Source organism: Notolabrus celidotus, chromosome 5 (assembly GCF_009762535.1).
Source record: "Notolabrus celidotus isolate fNotCel1 chromosome 5, fNotCel1.pri, whole genome shotgun sequence".
Classification (NCBI taxonomy): domain Eukaryota; kingdom Metazoa; phylum Chordata; class Actinopteri; order Labriformes; family Labridae; genus Notolabrus; species Notolabrus celidotus.
This window is the reverse complement of record NC_048276.1, coordinates 13,384,006-13,401,050: the sequence shown is the minus strand read 5'-3', so window position 1 is coordinate 13,401,050 and position 17,045 is coordinate 13,384,006. Positions and strand designations below refer to the sequence as shown.

The following is a 17,045-nucleotide window of genomic DNA, read 5'->3' as shown; positions in this document are numbered from 1 at the left end:
GTTATAACAAAAATATCGATATTAAGAGTTGAAATATCGATATTATATTGAAGGTCAAAGTATCGCGATATATTGCTGTATCGATATTTTTTCACACCTCTAGTTAATATCTCAGTAATCAGAAGAAAAACGTTGCCATCCCTGTTCCTACCCCACCGCAAATGAGCGCAAACGAGATCCCCCTGCACACAAACAGTCTCTGGACATGCTAGCCTAGTTGTCACATCAGCAACAGTTACCATAGATTTCATTTCAACTATTACGAGTACAAACTATGAAGTGGCAAATAAATTCACATGTCCACCACTCGTGTTGTTTTTACTCATGTCAGTGAAGTTTCTTTGTCCAGGGGACATGCTGTAGTGAAATAAACCAAACATACTCTGGTGGCTGTGAAAAAAATACTTTCCGATGCCAGTCTCTGTATCCCATTACCAGTGAGTTCATGGCTGTTTTCGAAACGGCCTGCTACATACTATCTACTAAGGCAGTAGGCAGTAGGTACGGCCTACTACATACTGCATTTGAATTTAGTATGTAGTATGTAGGGGTGAGTATTGGCAAGAACCTCACGATACGATACTTGGGTCACGATACTTGGGTCACGATACAAAGTATCACGATATATCACGATATCACAACATTGTGATATGTTGTGATATTCTACACAGTTAAGTAAGAAAAAAATAGAGATTGGGGAATATGTAAATCACACAATATTACTCAAAGTTGAAAGGACAAATTAAGTCAAAACTATTTGATTGAAAACAACTTTTCCACTTTATTGTTTTTGAAATACTGAAGTCGTATTTTAGTTCCAACTCGGCAAAAAAATATGAATTTTTATTTTTACAAAAAATCAATATTAAGAGTTGAAATATAGATATTATATTGGAGGTCAAAATATCAGGATATATTGCTGTATCGATATTTTTTCACACCTCTAGTAGTATGACTGTTCTGTTGGATCTGTGTTGCAGTACGCTGGGCCAGGCATCACTGAATTTCCAGTTTCAGTAAGCGGAAGTAAACATCGGCCAAGCTGATAGATAAACTGCTTCTTTAGCATTTACTTATGATTTTAAAAGTTAGGAAGTGGTTTAAATGGAATTTAATAAATTTCACAACACCTAAAAACTGAGTTCCCCCTGTCAAAAAAAGAAGAGAAAAAAGAAGCAGAACATTAGCACTGTGCATTGTGGGAAACAGTACGCGTGGGAGACTGGTCCGATGCATACTGTGAAATTTTTCCGAATCAGTAGACATCCGGGGAGTTTTGGCATACTGCAGAATTTGCTCTTTTTCAAATACTACTTACTACACACTGAATGTTGGCCAAATCGGTACGTACTGCTAGTATAGTAGGTGGTTTCTAAAACAGCCCTTGTCTCTTTGCGAGAGAGTGGTGAAATGAAAGAAAAATGCCACCAAAGGAAAAGACAAAACATATTGTTCACATACCTCAGTGTTATTTAATGATTCATTATGATTAATTTTGTACATACTGAACATGTATCAATTGGTTTCTAATAAGCTTTTCAGATTTGCAATGTTACCCTTTTCATTTCAGACACATTTTGAACCGAACTTGATATATCTACCACTAATGACCATATCATATCGTTTGATCGTACCAACATCAAACACAAGAAGTTAATACCAAAAGTTATACAGAAGCAAACATTTTTATATGGGTCTCTTTAAATTTCCCAAGGACCCTCTCAGATCACCACCCATGAAGGTTCAGGGTCTCACTACATTAAAAACCTATCAACATCACAGACTTGTAGACCTGTTAGAGCAGCTTTAGAGTCAGAAACATGAAGTCATATAAAAAATACACACAGCAATAGACAAGTGTAAAATGTATCACACTATAGTAAATCATTGAAGGGTTTGAGGAGTATATAAAATCATAGTTGAACAATTTCAAAGGGTGGCATCTAAGTAAAAACCAGTGTAAGTTTGTGCTGTTATCAGTTTTCAAATCCAGCGTATATTGAAAAGTCAGAAGCCGGAGATGTGCTGTGTATCTGACTTTTCTGAGCCAGCATCTTCACTGTCTTTAGAAACCAGCTCAAACAGGGCAGAGCCAGCCTCATATCTCAGGCTGGCCAGAGCCGGCTGAAGCAGGCCATCCGTTTGCTTTGTGCTGTTTTTTCCTGCTGTAGTGAAAGTAAATGTTAGGCATGGCTGAACATACAGGTTTTATAATGTGTGAGTAAGGACTGGAGTGCTGCTTATCCTGATATGACCTCTCTGCTTTGAATGGGATGCTGTCTTCCAATCAGCGGTATTTAAAGTGGGAGGGCGACGTGATATACTCGCCCGTCTGTACAGTAAAAAGCATGTTCAGCAGTGGGCCTCATGGCCTCTGAAAAATGCTCTCTGCTGAAACGACCCAGACTTTGAGAGTTTTTGAGTGCACGTCGAGAGAGAGACGAGACAGTGGGCCAAGATGTCTGTGGTGTGGATTAATGGGGAGGACTGGAGAAAGGGTGCCGCAGTTGTGCGTGAGCAGAATATTTGATGGGGGAAGTGAGAGGAGGGAAGAGTGAGGGACAAGCAACTGCATGAGATGGGCGAGATGAAAGCGGGGGAACAGATAAAATTGGACTGAAACATCAAGATGTATGAACATGAATCAAAATCTACAGTATTAAATACTTCTGCTGTCTGGCGTCTCCCACTGGTGCTTTATCTTGTCTGATTGCACTTCACAGTGTGCGCGTTACACATTTATTCTGTTGCACTGAGAGCAACATGGGGATAAAATCTACATAAAGGCCTTCACAGACAGCTGAAATAAAGCCTCAGCCGAGTTTAGGAATCTCTAAATACAACACATTCAGGGAACAAAATGAGGAAGAGGATGAACAGAACAAGGCACAGTTTTTGGACTACACACAGGAATCATTTATGATCGAATTCTTTTGTCATGCCTACTTTAAGTCTCTGTGAGGTTTACTGTAGAAACAACTATAACCTTTATGAAGTCACTTCTTAACTTCTTTTTTCTTCTCATGAAGTGTCTGGCTTACACATGGATACATTTAATATCTTATGTTTTAGATGTCTGCTTTTGGTGGTAGTGAGCAGCAACTGGAAAACAACATTTCTAGGTAGTCCAAATGCTCCACTGGCTCACATACACTTCAGTTCTTTGACTCTGGTATATTTGTAAAGAGTATATACGTTTTTGTTTTTAGAAATATATTTATTAGGTTTTTTAACAAACAAAACATATACACTTGGCTCACATATATATCATGGTTAGCATTCAAGTTAAGTTAATACAGGCGTCAGGCACAGGATTCACAATGTACATTGCAGAGGTGCAAAGATGGAGGAAAAGAGAATAAGGGAATAAATAGAATAAAAAAAATAAAAATGTTGATAATAAAAAGTTGTATCTATAGCACAAAGCCTCTTTTAAGAATAGTGGAAACATTTAGGCCAATATATACCAGGAAGGGTTCCCATGTTCTACGGAAAACATCGTCTCTGTATTGTAGTTTGCAAGTTAAGTAGTCACGTGCAACATATTCAAGTATAACTCTCTGCCATTGTACCTTGGAATGGACCCTATCTGTAATCCAGTTTAAAAGAATACACTTTCTGGCACAGAAAGTTAACATCTTATAAAGTTTCCTCTCATATTTTTCAGTAACAGTAGCATTAGGTATACCAAGAAGTATTGACAATGGTCAATCTTTGGTATCAATATGTAGGATCTTGTTCATTTCTTGTTCTATGATCTGCCAGAACCACTGGATCTTTCTACATGACCATAGGCAGTGTGTGAGACTACCGGTTTCTGTCTTACACTTTTGACATTGTGGGAATGAGTTTGGGTTAAATTTATGGCGATGGGAAGGAGATATATGAGCTCTGTGAATATCATTAATTGAACTGCCTTCACTCTATTACATACACTCAATGTTTTTGCATTCTTCCAAGCATCATTCCAGTTATCATCTGTGATATTAACATTAAGTTCTCTTTCCCATATGCTTTTTAAATATGACGTACTTGTAGTGTCATTTCCTTTAGGTATAGTATAAAAGGAGCTAAATATACGTTTTTTAGAGTTGTGATAAAGCTGATTACGGTGGTTTAATACAAACTCAAAGTCATAGTCAATCCACATTATGTGAAACTTAGTATTAAGCTTTATAATTTTTTAGAATTTAAATGAATCGCAGAGATTTAAGTATCTTTTGTAAGCTTCTGGGTGTGTTCTGTGGATGTTTAACTCCCGTTTTGACAGCTGTAACCAAACAATTAAATTCAGCCATTATTACCACCCCAACCCCCAGGGTGTTGAATTATACTTTAGGGACTCTATTTTGACTTTCCTTGAAAAGTATGCAGACAAGAACAAAGTCTGAAAAGAGGAACATCAGTGGGCAGGATGGGAAGCAAAATCTACCCAGAAGTCCTTTAGAAATGACTGACACATATACTGTAAGTGTTTGTAGAAATGTCCCCGCACTACTACAGACACTACTCTGTCTCAAATGTTCACCACAGCCTAAACAATTATGATGCTAGTTATAGCTTTTCCTGTGATATTCTGTACATGAAACCAATACTGTAATATTGCTTGTACAGATTCTGGTTTATTGTACTTAATGGTACTGAATTTATAAGTGTTCACAGGCAAATTGATCCATCTGTGAGTTCAAAGTAATAAACATTATGAGACTTAAAGAAAGTAAAAATGCAGTTCAAAGAAGAGATGATGACAAGCAAAAAATGCATCATCAATAATAAAACCTCCAACAAACGTATGTTTTCTTTTCTTTATCAAGACAAGATGGAACTTCATTGTTGGGATTGGACTGTCGGACATTTCTCACTGTGCATCTGATCTGTCACACAAAACACAATCAATGCATTCCTGTGACAGGCTGAGTTAGTAATGGAGCACAGTGTTGATTTTATCCTATCTTCAACAAGTGTGCTGCAAGTATAAATTCTCACTGCCTCCTACCATCTTTCTCTTTTTCATGGATGATTTCTTCACCACACGTTAGTGACAAAGCCACAACTGGATTCTGGGTGACTCCAGTTTGATATTTGATGTTTTGTTGCTGCTATAGAAGTTTATTGCTCCACATCAAGGCTGCAATTTAACATTATTTCGCCATATATTAGAAAGCATATTTAGTAAGATAAGAGATAAGATACTCCTTTATTCGTCCCACAACGGAGAAATTCATGGAGTTACAGCAGCAAACAAAAATGTGTACAGTACAAGAATTTCAACAAGAATATATATAGAAAAGAAAAGTTCATCAAAGATGACAGATTGGCCATAATTCTCCTGTCAGCCACCACCTCCACAGGGTCCAGGACTGAGCTGGCCTTCTTCCCCAGTTACAACATTTGATAGATTTGATCAACTCTTAATTATCAGAGAGGATAATGCAGTTCAGAGCACAGTGCCTGTCACTGCAGTCACAGTTAGGGACGGTCATAAAGGTGCAACACGGCCTTTTGCATCATGAACACAGGAGTAGGTTTTATTTGAAGACAAAGAAATAAAAAAAAAATCATAGTGGACACAGAAAGAGTGTTTTATTTCTTGAATTGGTGTAAGGATTATCCTTTTATATTTCCTCTTTTATCTAATGCACTTTCTTTACTTTGGTAGATAAGCAGGGATAGCACAACAGCATTGCATTAGTGGGAGAGTCTAGGCTAAATTATCCAACTAAGGTTAGGAATCCAGATGTTACATGAGCAAGTGTAAAGAGAGTGAAATGTAGCAGATTTTGACCCTTGATACAATCTTAGTACAAATTTCTGATTGGCTACATGAAGAAGTTGAAAGAGGGAAAATGTTGTAACAAGACATCATGACTAAGGTGTGATGACTTAATTGACCAAAGCTGGGCTAAAATGTTTTAGATGTTTAGACTAAAACTATAAGGGCAAAAAGAAAAAAACGTGACTAGACAAATTGGCATTTTAAAGAGATCTACAGACTAAGACTACATCTAAATTAGCTACAAAAATTGACATTGGTTTTAATATTAAACATTCAAAATCCTCTATCAGAGAGAACAACTGTGGAAAGAGTTGTAGAAGGCTAAACTGATATGTCATTAATAATGGTGAAAATCTTTAAGACTGTACAGAAACATCAATGAGACAAAACTGAGGCTATATAATTTAATAATTTAAATTATGGGCACCATGTAGCAATTAAAAGGGAATTCTTCTACACATCTCTCAGTTAAAACAGATATGGTAGGGATTTTATAATATTAATATAATTTATTGAATTTGGCTTTAAAATGCTACATTTAGGAAACATTTTGCGGTTGGAAAGCTCGACAACCAAGGCGGTTCTTGAAGTGCAACAGTGCCTAAGGCGCTGCAGTCATAAATCTTTAGCTTAGACATCAGTGAGTTATAAAGTTATTAAGCTGTGCTCAGTCGTCAATGCACTTTTTCGTCTACATAACTGCACAAATAATGTGCTAATGATTTTTCCTCTTGTTGGCAGCCCATCCTCTCCTCCTCACTTTCCCAGGCTCTGAGAGTGCCTTTAAGGGGTTACCTTGTTCGAGGTTTGGGGTTATGCCTGTGTCAGTCACTCTGTTTTCTTCAACCTTCTGTTTTGGAGAGGCTCTTTTCTGTGACAGGTTTCTTGGCAATATCCTGAAAGTCAAATCTGGTCATTTAGATTCAAGTGGTGACCGTGGAGCAGACAGCAGCCCATTGGCATGCCGTGAAAAAAAAACTAGCATTCAGGACTCTTGATGTCTTTAACTCAATATTTGTGTGTTTTCAAAACTCTGACAAGCCAGTACACATGGGTGGTGGTCTTTGTGTGGAACATGGCAACAGCCTGGCTTAGAGACACTTAAATAGGAAAGCTTTTTACTAGTATTGTGCTTAAATACACTCCAAATGTGCGAGAGTGTAAAACAGCTTCTTCAAGATATGTCGTAAAAAAAGATTCCCTCCAGTGTTGGTGCAGATGATGGGTGGATGAAATGATGTGTTGAGTTTCATGTGGAAGCAGGGGGCAGCCACATCTGTGTTCTCCGCAAGGATTAAATATTCACAGCTAGAAACAGAAAACCTTTCACTGTAAAGTAGGAATGAGTTGTGACTGCTGAATATTCAAATAACCAGTTAATCACAAAAAATGTAATGGTTTTTCTGGTTGTAATACGGCATCTGAGAGCTGAGAGCTTTTTTCGACATTAAATAAAAGGAAACGAAAGCATGAGTGCCGGTTGCTGGTAGTAAAAGGGGTGTGACACAGTGGGATTCAAAACTGGAGTAAAATGCAGAGACTTCCACAGACGTCAAAGAGTTCTGGGAGGAACCGAAATGGGTCTCTCTCTCCTGATGTCTGAGGGTTGGGCTACCCGAATAATAAGTGAATAGTCACCAGTGAGCATCGACTACCTGCTTGAAATGCCCATCCATACTATGAAGTAAGAATAACAGCATCTAGTGGATGGGAGTTGATTTATGTCCTCTTTGGGTTTTTTGTAGCCAGTAAATTATTGTACGTGATAACAAAGGATAAACCATAGACTGTATAAAATATGGACGTAGTATCCGTGACGTCACCCATCTGTTCCTGAGTACTGTTTTGAAGCCTATCGACGGCGGCAGCCATATTGGAAATGTGGAACTCAACCAGGCAGTGTGACGTAGTGTGAGCCTCCTAGCCAACAGCTATGTGTTCCTGACCGGGAGTCAAGTCAGTCATGTCCTTATTTGGGCAAAACCTTGAAATCTTAATATCTTCTGAACCGTCTCGTTAGAAAAAAAATCACCCCCGTACAGTGTGTGCCGATAGAGAGATTAGCTACGTAGAGCCAAGCCGTTTTTTGAACCAGGCTGTAAACATGTCTATTAATGCTGCAAAGATCGTCTTTTTCCCATTCATGTCTATGTGGTTTCCGGTGTTTCTGCAGCCAGCCTCAAGCGGATTCTTGATGTATTGCAGTTTATAACACTTCCACATGGGCTTCATAGTTTGAGACCGGAGGTTGCCGCTTGGGATAAACATAACTAGTTGCATGAATTAACCAATCTGAGCTAATCCGCTTTATTTTAAAGCAGCCATCCCAAAGCCTACATATTTGAGATACATGGAATCTCTGTCCTCACTTTGAATCTGAAGAGCATTTTAGGAACACAGCCATAGCCAATGAATAGAAGCGGCCCAAGGATAGAGCCTTGGGATACTCCACTAGAAATGCAGAGATGAGGGTGTAGCACTTTTACAGCAGCACTCACTATTCTGTTGTGTTGTTCCAGGTGGCGCTTAAGACAAGTGGAGTAGAAAGGACGAGAAGGGTAAACAAGTGTTGCTCATATGTATACCTTGTGTTGATTTGAGTCATTTGTGTGCAGAAAAAAACGAGGTAAACAAAGTGAAAAATAGAAAAGAGGATTTTTATAAATCCTGATGCTGTGTTTAGTGTTGAAAAAAAAAGAAAAAATATTAACTCAGCTATCGGTATTTTTTAATTTTATTTATAGGAATAAATAGTCACTTTTCCTGTCAGGCGTCAAGGATTTGATAGAGTATAGAGTGTTAAACATCATGAGGACAACACATTAGCACAGACAGCAGGTTGGAGCATTAGGATGTGGGCATGTAGGAGACACACAGTAAGCCATATCAGCCTTACTCGTTTACAGTCGTAGCCTTCCCCTGCACGGTGGCCCAAGTAGAGTTTCACATGGACTCACAACACCGCTGTACGCCAATCGTCCATTCTGCAAGACGGCTAATGGGACAAAGGGCACGAGTGAGGCAAAGGGAAAACGAGGGAGAGATGCTCGCTGAATCGCCCAGCCCTCCCCTGAGCAGGACGGGGAGCACCACTCTTCCTCTCTGCTCAGAGCTGCTTTTCCCCCGGCCCTCAGCCATTTTGGAGAGAGGAAAAAGTGGCTGCTTTCTCTCTCCCTCTCTCACTACGTGGCATAGCTTTGGAAAGGGTTTCGACTGCTGTGTTTAAGGAGCAGAGAAGAGACATTTTGCAGCTCGCATTTGGGGGAATAATATGTTTGCAGAGAAAAAAAATCTGACGCGAAAAACAACGTTCTTCCATCTCGACTTTTTTTTTGAATGAATTTTCGTTTCCCTTGCATTCAGCTGCTAAGCCTCTCTCCTCATTGCTGTGCACTTTCACTCATGCTGTGTCCTTTTCTTTCATAACTTGTGCTCTAGTGTAGTTGTCGGGTGCATTCCCCTGTCTATTTTCAAATATATCTTTTCTCATTTCTCAATTTGACAGACTTTAAGACAAAAGGATATGTCCAAATTTTGGCAGCACTACGAAGACAGAGCTGCAGCCAGGGATCCTGCTGGGATCCAAAAAAGCCAAGCAGAATGAAGCACCAAAAAAAAAAAAAAAAGAAAACACCACCCTTTCCTTTGCCTGATCACAAATTCCACTTTTTCTGTAGCCAGCCCTGCGCTGCGACTCCTCCTCATCCACATCTTACCGCATTCAACCTTTTGCCGTTTCTCTCTTGCCGTACCTTTTTTTTAAGGCGATTTGAGGTTTTCGTATGAAAACAGTAACCGGACAACGGGTCAGGAGGGCCAACAGGGACAGAACGAGGGGATGTTATTTTCCTACTTTTGCTTGTTATTCAAATTTTTTTTTGTTCTACTGTAACTGTTTTGGAATCGTTGTTGAAGTGCTAGTAGTGTTAAGTTTCTGTGTGTTGTAAGGGGGTGCTTGGATCACCACGTGTTTCTCAGTGTGTGGTTTAAGGAATGTGTGTTCACGGGTATCTAATCTGTCAGCATTAGACATTCTGTTCTCCTCCTCGTAATGATTTGTATACCTGTTTTTTTTTTTTTAGGTGTCTTGATTTATGCTGAGGGGTTGGCCTTCGCTGTTCCTCATGCTTGACTCCAGCTGATTCCAGAGGATGCTTGACCATCATTTCCAGCCTGCGTCTCACTGGTACGTTGGTGATTATTTATACTTATAGTTTTCTCTGTCTTTTAGTGTAGTAGTAGTCTTTTAGCATCCAATCCTCACCATGCGATGCATACCTGATGTTTTACTTACAGTTCTTTTTATATAGTGTTATTGAGAGGAAGTAAGGTCAAGAGAAACAGTGTTACACTTTATGGAAGTGCATAATTAATTAAAAAGCTGCACAGAGCTTGTTTATGAATCATCGCTTTTCTTGAAAATCAAACCTGCTGTCATACTTTGTGTTCTGTACGAGTGTGATTTCGTATGATTTCACATCCTCACCTGGTCTCGCTTTTACAATATGTACCTGAAGATGCTGTATTTTGTGTCTGTGGACAGCGTTCTTGTACTGAATCCTTTTGCTTTGGGACAAATGCTCTGCTGGATGTGTCGGGACATTTTGTTCATATCGTGGTAATTCATAAAAACTGCCTGATATCCTGGTTTTTGAACAGCAGTTCATTTTCAAAATCAAAGTTGCTGTTGAGTAGACAGCATTTAGCATTTTTATGTCCTAAAATGAGAACATGCAGTATATTTTTCTGTCTGACATTTCGAAAATAAATGTTGACCTCAGAAGAATGTGATCAGTAGGTTACACAAACACCATGTCCGTCTCACAGTCATGTGCTTTTGGCCTGTTCAGTGGACCACGGTTTAATTTCAAGCTTTTCTCTATGAGATACACTAACAGCAGATATGATTTATGGCCTCACTGAAAAGTTATTATTCAATAAAAACATGCTACACACATTATAGTAACAGTGTTTAATTTAATCGTTTAGGAAAATGAATGATTCCGCCACTTTTATAGAATTAAAAGTTAAACCGTGTGTCACTTTTATGTCTTGTAACATACAGGAAAAGCTATATGATGTTTCGCCGAAGAATCAGCGATATTATTTGAATTCTTGGTGATTTCCGGGGTTTTTCGCTGTGAAACATTTGCCTGAGCGCCCAATGATAGGGCTTGTTTATGGAATAAGAAATGTTTACATGTCCAGATTTTTTTTTACTGCTCTACTGATTTTTTCGTCTGTCCTATTTGTTGTTGGAGAGGCAATGCCAGCTGCCACAAACCCGTAGATCCGAACTTGTGGTGACTGGCTGCACAAGCTCGTATCTATAGGTATGTGTCTTCCTGGCAAACACAACACCTGCCCTGCTGTATGCTTGTAAAAAAAATAACACAAGTAGCTTAGAGTCTTAATCTTCATGCCACAGTCACAAAGGAGACTTCTTATAGTATTCTCTATGAAGTATGTCTTTTTGAACACCAAGCTTTTATTTGTATTCTAATGTCTGAACAACACCCACGCTTTCCAGAACCGGATATTCTCCTCTACACTTATCCCCTGTGTCCCATCTTTATGCAGTAACCCCACCCAAGTAGGAGGGTTGGACTGTATGACGATGTGACACGACATAAAAACAGTGCTGATGTCTTCTGGCAGTGCTGCAAATCAACGAACAAAACTACTTCATAGTAATCCTGGCTTTATTGGACACATGAATAAAAGTTAAAAGCAGACATTTTCATCTGCTTCTTTTAGCAAAATACTTTTTTTAATTTACCAAATATTGCATCAGCGTTTTATCTCGTATTAAGTTGACTTTCACAGTGTATCAAAAATGTCATTAACCCTGCTAGATTTGGTCCATTTCAACCATCCTGACTTTTCCTCCAGTGTTCCCGCAGGTTGAGGTAGTAGGTTGTATAGTTCAGAGTGACACCACAGGAGATAACTGTACAGCCTCCTAGCTTTCCCTGAGGAAACACCACATTCACCGAATACCTACGGATTATTTTACCAAACATTTACCTTGATGTGATGTAAGACTATGCTCTGGTTTTATTGGTTGATTAAGAATGTATTGTCTTTTAACAGAAGTTTTGTTTTGGCCCCAAAACGATTGTTTTACATTTTAGGACTTTGTTCCATGCAGCATTTTACGTTATTTACCGGGTAAAAATAGTAGCACTGACAAGCATAAACATGGCAAAAAATGCCTCCAATATGACACTTTTTTCTTTTGCCAGAGGACAACGAGGACAGAAAACATTTGAGATGTGTAAAAAAGCACCAACATGCTGCAGCAGCGAGGTCTGTGGGCCGCTCTAATGAAAGAGATGCCACTGAAGGGAAACACCATACAGCCGCAGGGGGAAGAACACAGTCTTGGCAGCCAATTACGTACAAAGTTCAGTTTCACTTAACCAAAACGATATATTTCCTCTGCTCAGCTCTGTGGTAAAGACACTGCTGTGATGAAAAAAAAAAAACAACTTTCCCTGCTTCAAACCAGGAAACCACAGGCCCTTCAAATCATCTATGTCCCTTACAGCGATGTAAAATATGCTGGAATTTTTTTTTTCTTGAGGCATATTCTGAGCAGTACTTGTGATTTGCTTGGGATCCGGGTGACTTGCAGCTCCTCTTCATCTTTCATATTTCAGCTGCTTAGTTTTGATCTCTGTTGGAGACAACATTTTAATACCCCAGTTTAACGTGTGTGGCGTTTTAGTCATGGATAGTTATTGATACGCGGCATACTATAATAAAAACTATATTTAAGTTATTTGTATACAACAAATATGACACGCAAATAAAATAAATTCAAAGAAAATTCTGCCTTTAAGAAAGTTTTCATTTTATTTTTTGTTTGTCTTGTTACATGATGTTGACTAAAATGCGGTATGAAAAAGACTTTCGTTTGTACATAATCCCGTTTTCAAAATTCATTATTCCTGTAAAAGTTTGATTTGTGCTGCTCTGAAGTATCCTTCGCTTACAGTATTCAGTCCAAAGCAATCTAATGAATAAAATGTGACAGTGGTTGGAGTTACAGATGGTATCCTTGTAATGCAGTGTGCTGCTGTGTGCAGATGTGTGAGGCATGAAGTGGTGCGGTGATGAAAGACTGTTTCCACTTAAACCCTTCGCTCTCTGTCCTGAGGCCACAGGGTTCGATGGAGGTGGAGTAAAGGAGCACTGTTGGCCTGAGTGAAGCGGGGGCCCTTGGTACGGGGCAGCTTCTGCAGAACGAGAGCGCGAGCCATCAGTTACAGTAGATACAAAATGAACGAAGAGATGTTTGGATTTTATTTTCTCATTGCATAGTTAACCTGATAAGTCTGTTTTTCCCGGTACAAGCTGAGTGTTTTTTATTTGTATCTTTGTCCGTGTACGATTTTTTTGTTGTGGCTTTGGGGTATTGTGTTACTGTATACAGCAGGAGGCATACAGGAGCGCTCCCTGGTGACCCCCTAGCATACACACCCCGCCCTTCGTGTAAAGACTAAGTGTAGGTTTTTTGCTTTCAATGAAAATTTCTATAAATAGTCCAGTTTAGCTGTTCTCATGTTAGCTCTGTGTGTGGCTGACTGACAGCAAAACATCAGAAGCACTGTGGAGAAAGGTGAAGTTTCTAATTCTGAAATGACGCCTCAGTGTAATGATGTGTTGATTGATGAGCGTCTTACGTCTCTGACCCAAAGAAATGCCTTTGCTCCAAAACATCGGCTGGAATAGAGTTAAAAATGGAAAAGAGTCTTTGAATGCTACTATTCAAATTAAAAAAGGAGCGAGCTTGCTGTTTTTCTTGGTTGTTTTCTAATTGTCCTTCTAATAAAAGACAATACACATTTGATTAAACACATTTGAACCATTTGAAGGTATAGTGGTGACAGTGTGAGACCACGCAGACTATTTTCCTGCTGTCATTTATCTCAGCCCATCATGTGTTGTCCGTCATAGAAACCCCATTCCGGTGATTCCCTTTTCTCCATTTGTCTCGCTGTCTTACCATCTTGTGTCTCGTCTTTTCACAAGCCTTTTCTGCGTGCTTTACACAAGCTAATACTAAAAACATATATATAACACCACCACCTTCAGTTCCATTTCCTTAACTGATTCAAGACCCTGCATGTTTCCCTCCCTCACTGCCTTTTTTCTTTTTTTTCCCCCATAAATCTTTTAATTTTATATATTTTTTCATATCAGATTAAGGCATGAAATTAGATTATTTGCCTCAGTTTAGTTTCCCAATCCACCTTAAATTGAGGGAGGTGTGACCAATGGGCCTCGAAGATCCTGCTTTACAATCTTGAAATTCTACGTCTGGATGATAGAGGCCGCTCAAGAGCTTATCACATTGATTTTAAGACGATAAGGATGGAAAATGGGTTTGAGTTTTGTGTTAAAATTACAGGCAAAAGAAATTACTTCCAAAGATATTAAATTTACTGCAGAAATCATTAAATGAGGAAAGCACAATATCAAAAATGAATTAACGATCAATGAAAGATTCAAGGAAAGTTTTTTAAAGAGGAAAAGGGGATTTTATGCAAACTATCAAAACGGAAGAATCATTGTTGAAATGAACCGACAACTTTTTGACCAAAGCTGCTGAGCAGGTAGAGATGGAGGGAAATTTAGGCTTGACAAGAGGAGGGTTGGCCTAACAAGAAATTTAAGCATAGGCCAAGGCGGTGCATCTTCACCTTGTCTTCACAAAGCCTATCCACAGTTTGCTTTATGTTGGATGCCCCGTTGTGTGCTTCCATACCTCCACAACCTTTTATGCATCCAGAAATAGTTGCTACTATTCGAGGAACTTTACAAACCCAAGTACAAGCTGAAAGAATTGTACTCAGTCTGACAACTTTTTCTTAATATATAGATATCGAAAATAACAAAATAGTTTTGAAAGAATATTCCTTTGTGTATAATTAACACAAATTGAAGCAGACTGATGAATGCATACAGAAGACAGACTGTCTGACCTTCCAGAGGACAGGTTTTCTAAGAAAAGATAAGAAAATGAATCAGTAATATAAGCACAAAGAAAAAGTTTCTACAGCATACAGATAAGATACTGATGGAAAACAAAACTCTAATATATGTAGAGTGAAGATTGAGAGAATATAAATTTAGTGTAAGGTGTGAAAAAGACCTTGAAGAATTTGCACATATGTAGTAGCAAGTCGTCTGCATACAGTGAAACTCTCTTTTGGCTTCTCTGTTGATGCCTGCTGTTTTTGTGTTATGCCAAATAAAAGTGATAAAAGTTTGGTTGGCAATGACAAAAAGTGAGCATTGAAGAAGGCAGAACTGTTTGGGATCGAGGATATAACCTAATCTATATTACAAGCTTCTCACTGAACTTACATTTTTAAACAGTATGAATCAAACGACTTTATTTAACCTGCAAAAAAACCAAAAAACGTTTCAGCTTAAAATACGACAATAACTTTACCGCTAGGTTTTTGTCCCTGGATACAAAGAAATGTATCAAACTTTTGAAAATTGTTCAGAATTGAAGGTTATAAATAATAAATAAGACTGCTGCTTCTGTTGATTTCTTAGACAGTAGATACATAAGACTGACTACACGTTCTGTTGTTTTTTTCCACCAGAGGCGTAGACTAAGTATGTCTTCAGCATGAATGTCTGAAAGGTTGCAGGTGTTTTTTTTTTTTATATAGATATTATTATTTGGAGTTTTGAGCATTAACTTAGTGAGAATAGTGAGAATAGAGAATAGTGACCAACCTGTTGTGAATACCTAAAACATTTCCAGTTTTGGGCTGTAGCTCTGAATGGGTGGTAGTAACCTAATATCAATAAGAAAGAATTAGACATGGAAAGATAGTGTTGAGAAAAATATTTTTCATCAGTGTTCAGATTAAAACAATGGTTTAACTTGTACAGTGTTAAAACGAAAAAGCTGTGAAAACTCAAAATTTCAGGGCAACTGTCTGCGTTAGATTTTTGAGTTTTGAGGCTAACTAGAAATCTTATATTTGAGCCAATTGATCAGTTTTTGTTGAGATAACTTATCATTCATATATATTGTAACTTAAAGTTTTGAGTTCTACATACTAAGAAGTGAAAGTTGTGCCAACTTATTATTTTTTGTTCAGAAAATGTACCTTTGGCTACATTAAACTTACTTTACCTATCCAAGGCGGCTAACTATTGATAATGACTGTGCCTTATTAAACTAACTAACTAAACAAATCAAAGTTACATTAACCGGTAATCAACTCACCATCAATAGACCAAATGTAAAGCTAGAGTTTCAATATATCCCTGTAGATTTGAGTAGGAGACACCGTTCTTCGCCTGAAGCATACTCAAATAATTTAGTCTAGCCTCAAACCCATAATTTAAAGTTCTGCCAACCTAACTTATGAAATGAGACCAACTTTACACAACAAACTTAATACAGGTAGTTGAGATAATTGATGTAGTTTGCAAAAAAAATTTAACATTATTTGTTTACTTATCCAAAAAAAATCATTTTCAGGCCAACAATTTTAAGTTTTAATTTTTACAGTGCAGTTACCTAGAAGTACCAGTTGTTGTATCAACCAATCAATCTTTATTTAAATAGCCCCAAATCACAACAAACTTGATCTAAAGATGCCTTTTCAAGCATAACAGGTATAGACCATACTGTGTGTGAAATTATTAACTAAGACCCAGCATAAAGACAAGAACAGATCCAGTCCCATCTTACAGACAGGAAAAACATCCTTTTAACAGGCAGAGACCTCGAGCAGAACCAGACTCATGTTAGACACACAGCTGCATCAACCGAGTTGTATATTTGGATGTTCCGCTTATACGTTTGTACATTCATTATTATAATTTAAGCAGGATAAATAAAATGATGTCCATGGCTGAAGTCAGTATCAGGGTATTCTTGTTTTAAGTGTTGTAGTGTTACCTTAAAAGTAGTCTTTAAAATGGTTAGCGTTCTCTAGAGGTCACACTGACTACTACTAGTTGATGCTTGCTGATTGGTTGTTTTGCTTCTTCTGGTTGATTTGTTCAAAACTTCATTTGGTAGCAAAGTCAAAGCAGCTTTCTTCTTCACCATGCTGATCGTGAGGTTGATGAAGATGTCTTATAATGAGCCCAACCATACATTGAGAATGACAAATGATGACTTGGGGGACGTGAACAATGAATCTGATGGCAGTTGTTTTGGTTTTTGGCATCTCTTTCAACACCTTTAAGATCTCTACACTTGTCTTGGATGTTTCTGACTACAGAT

The 17,045-nt window shown here is 38.2% G+C and overlaps 1 protein-coding gene across 1 annotated transcript in view; it reads left to right on the top strand.

Moving 5' to 3' along the window:
• snx19a (sorting nexin 19a) overlaps window positions 1-17,045 on the top strand; it is a 137,875-nt gene that overhangs the window by 53,061 nt on the left and 67,769 nt on the right. Inside the window, exon 7 of the mRNA XM_034683787.1 lies at window positions 9,859-9,962. The gene's annotated coding sequence lies outside the window, so the exon portion shown is untranslated. The remainder of the gene's footprint in view (window positions 1-9,858; window positions 9,963-17,045) is intronic.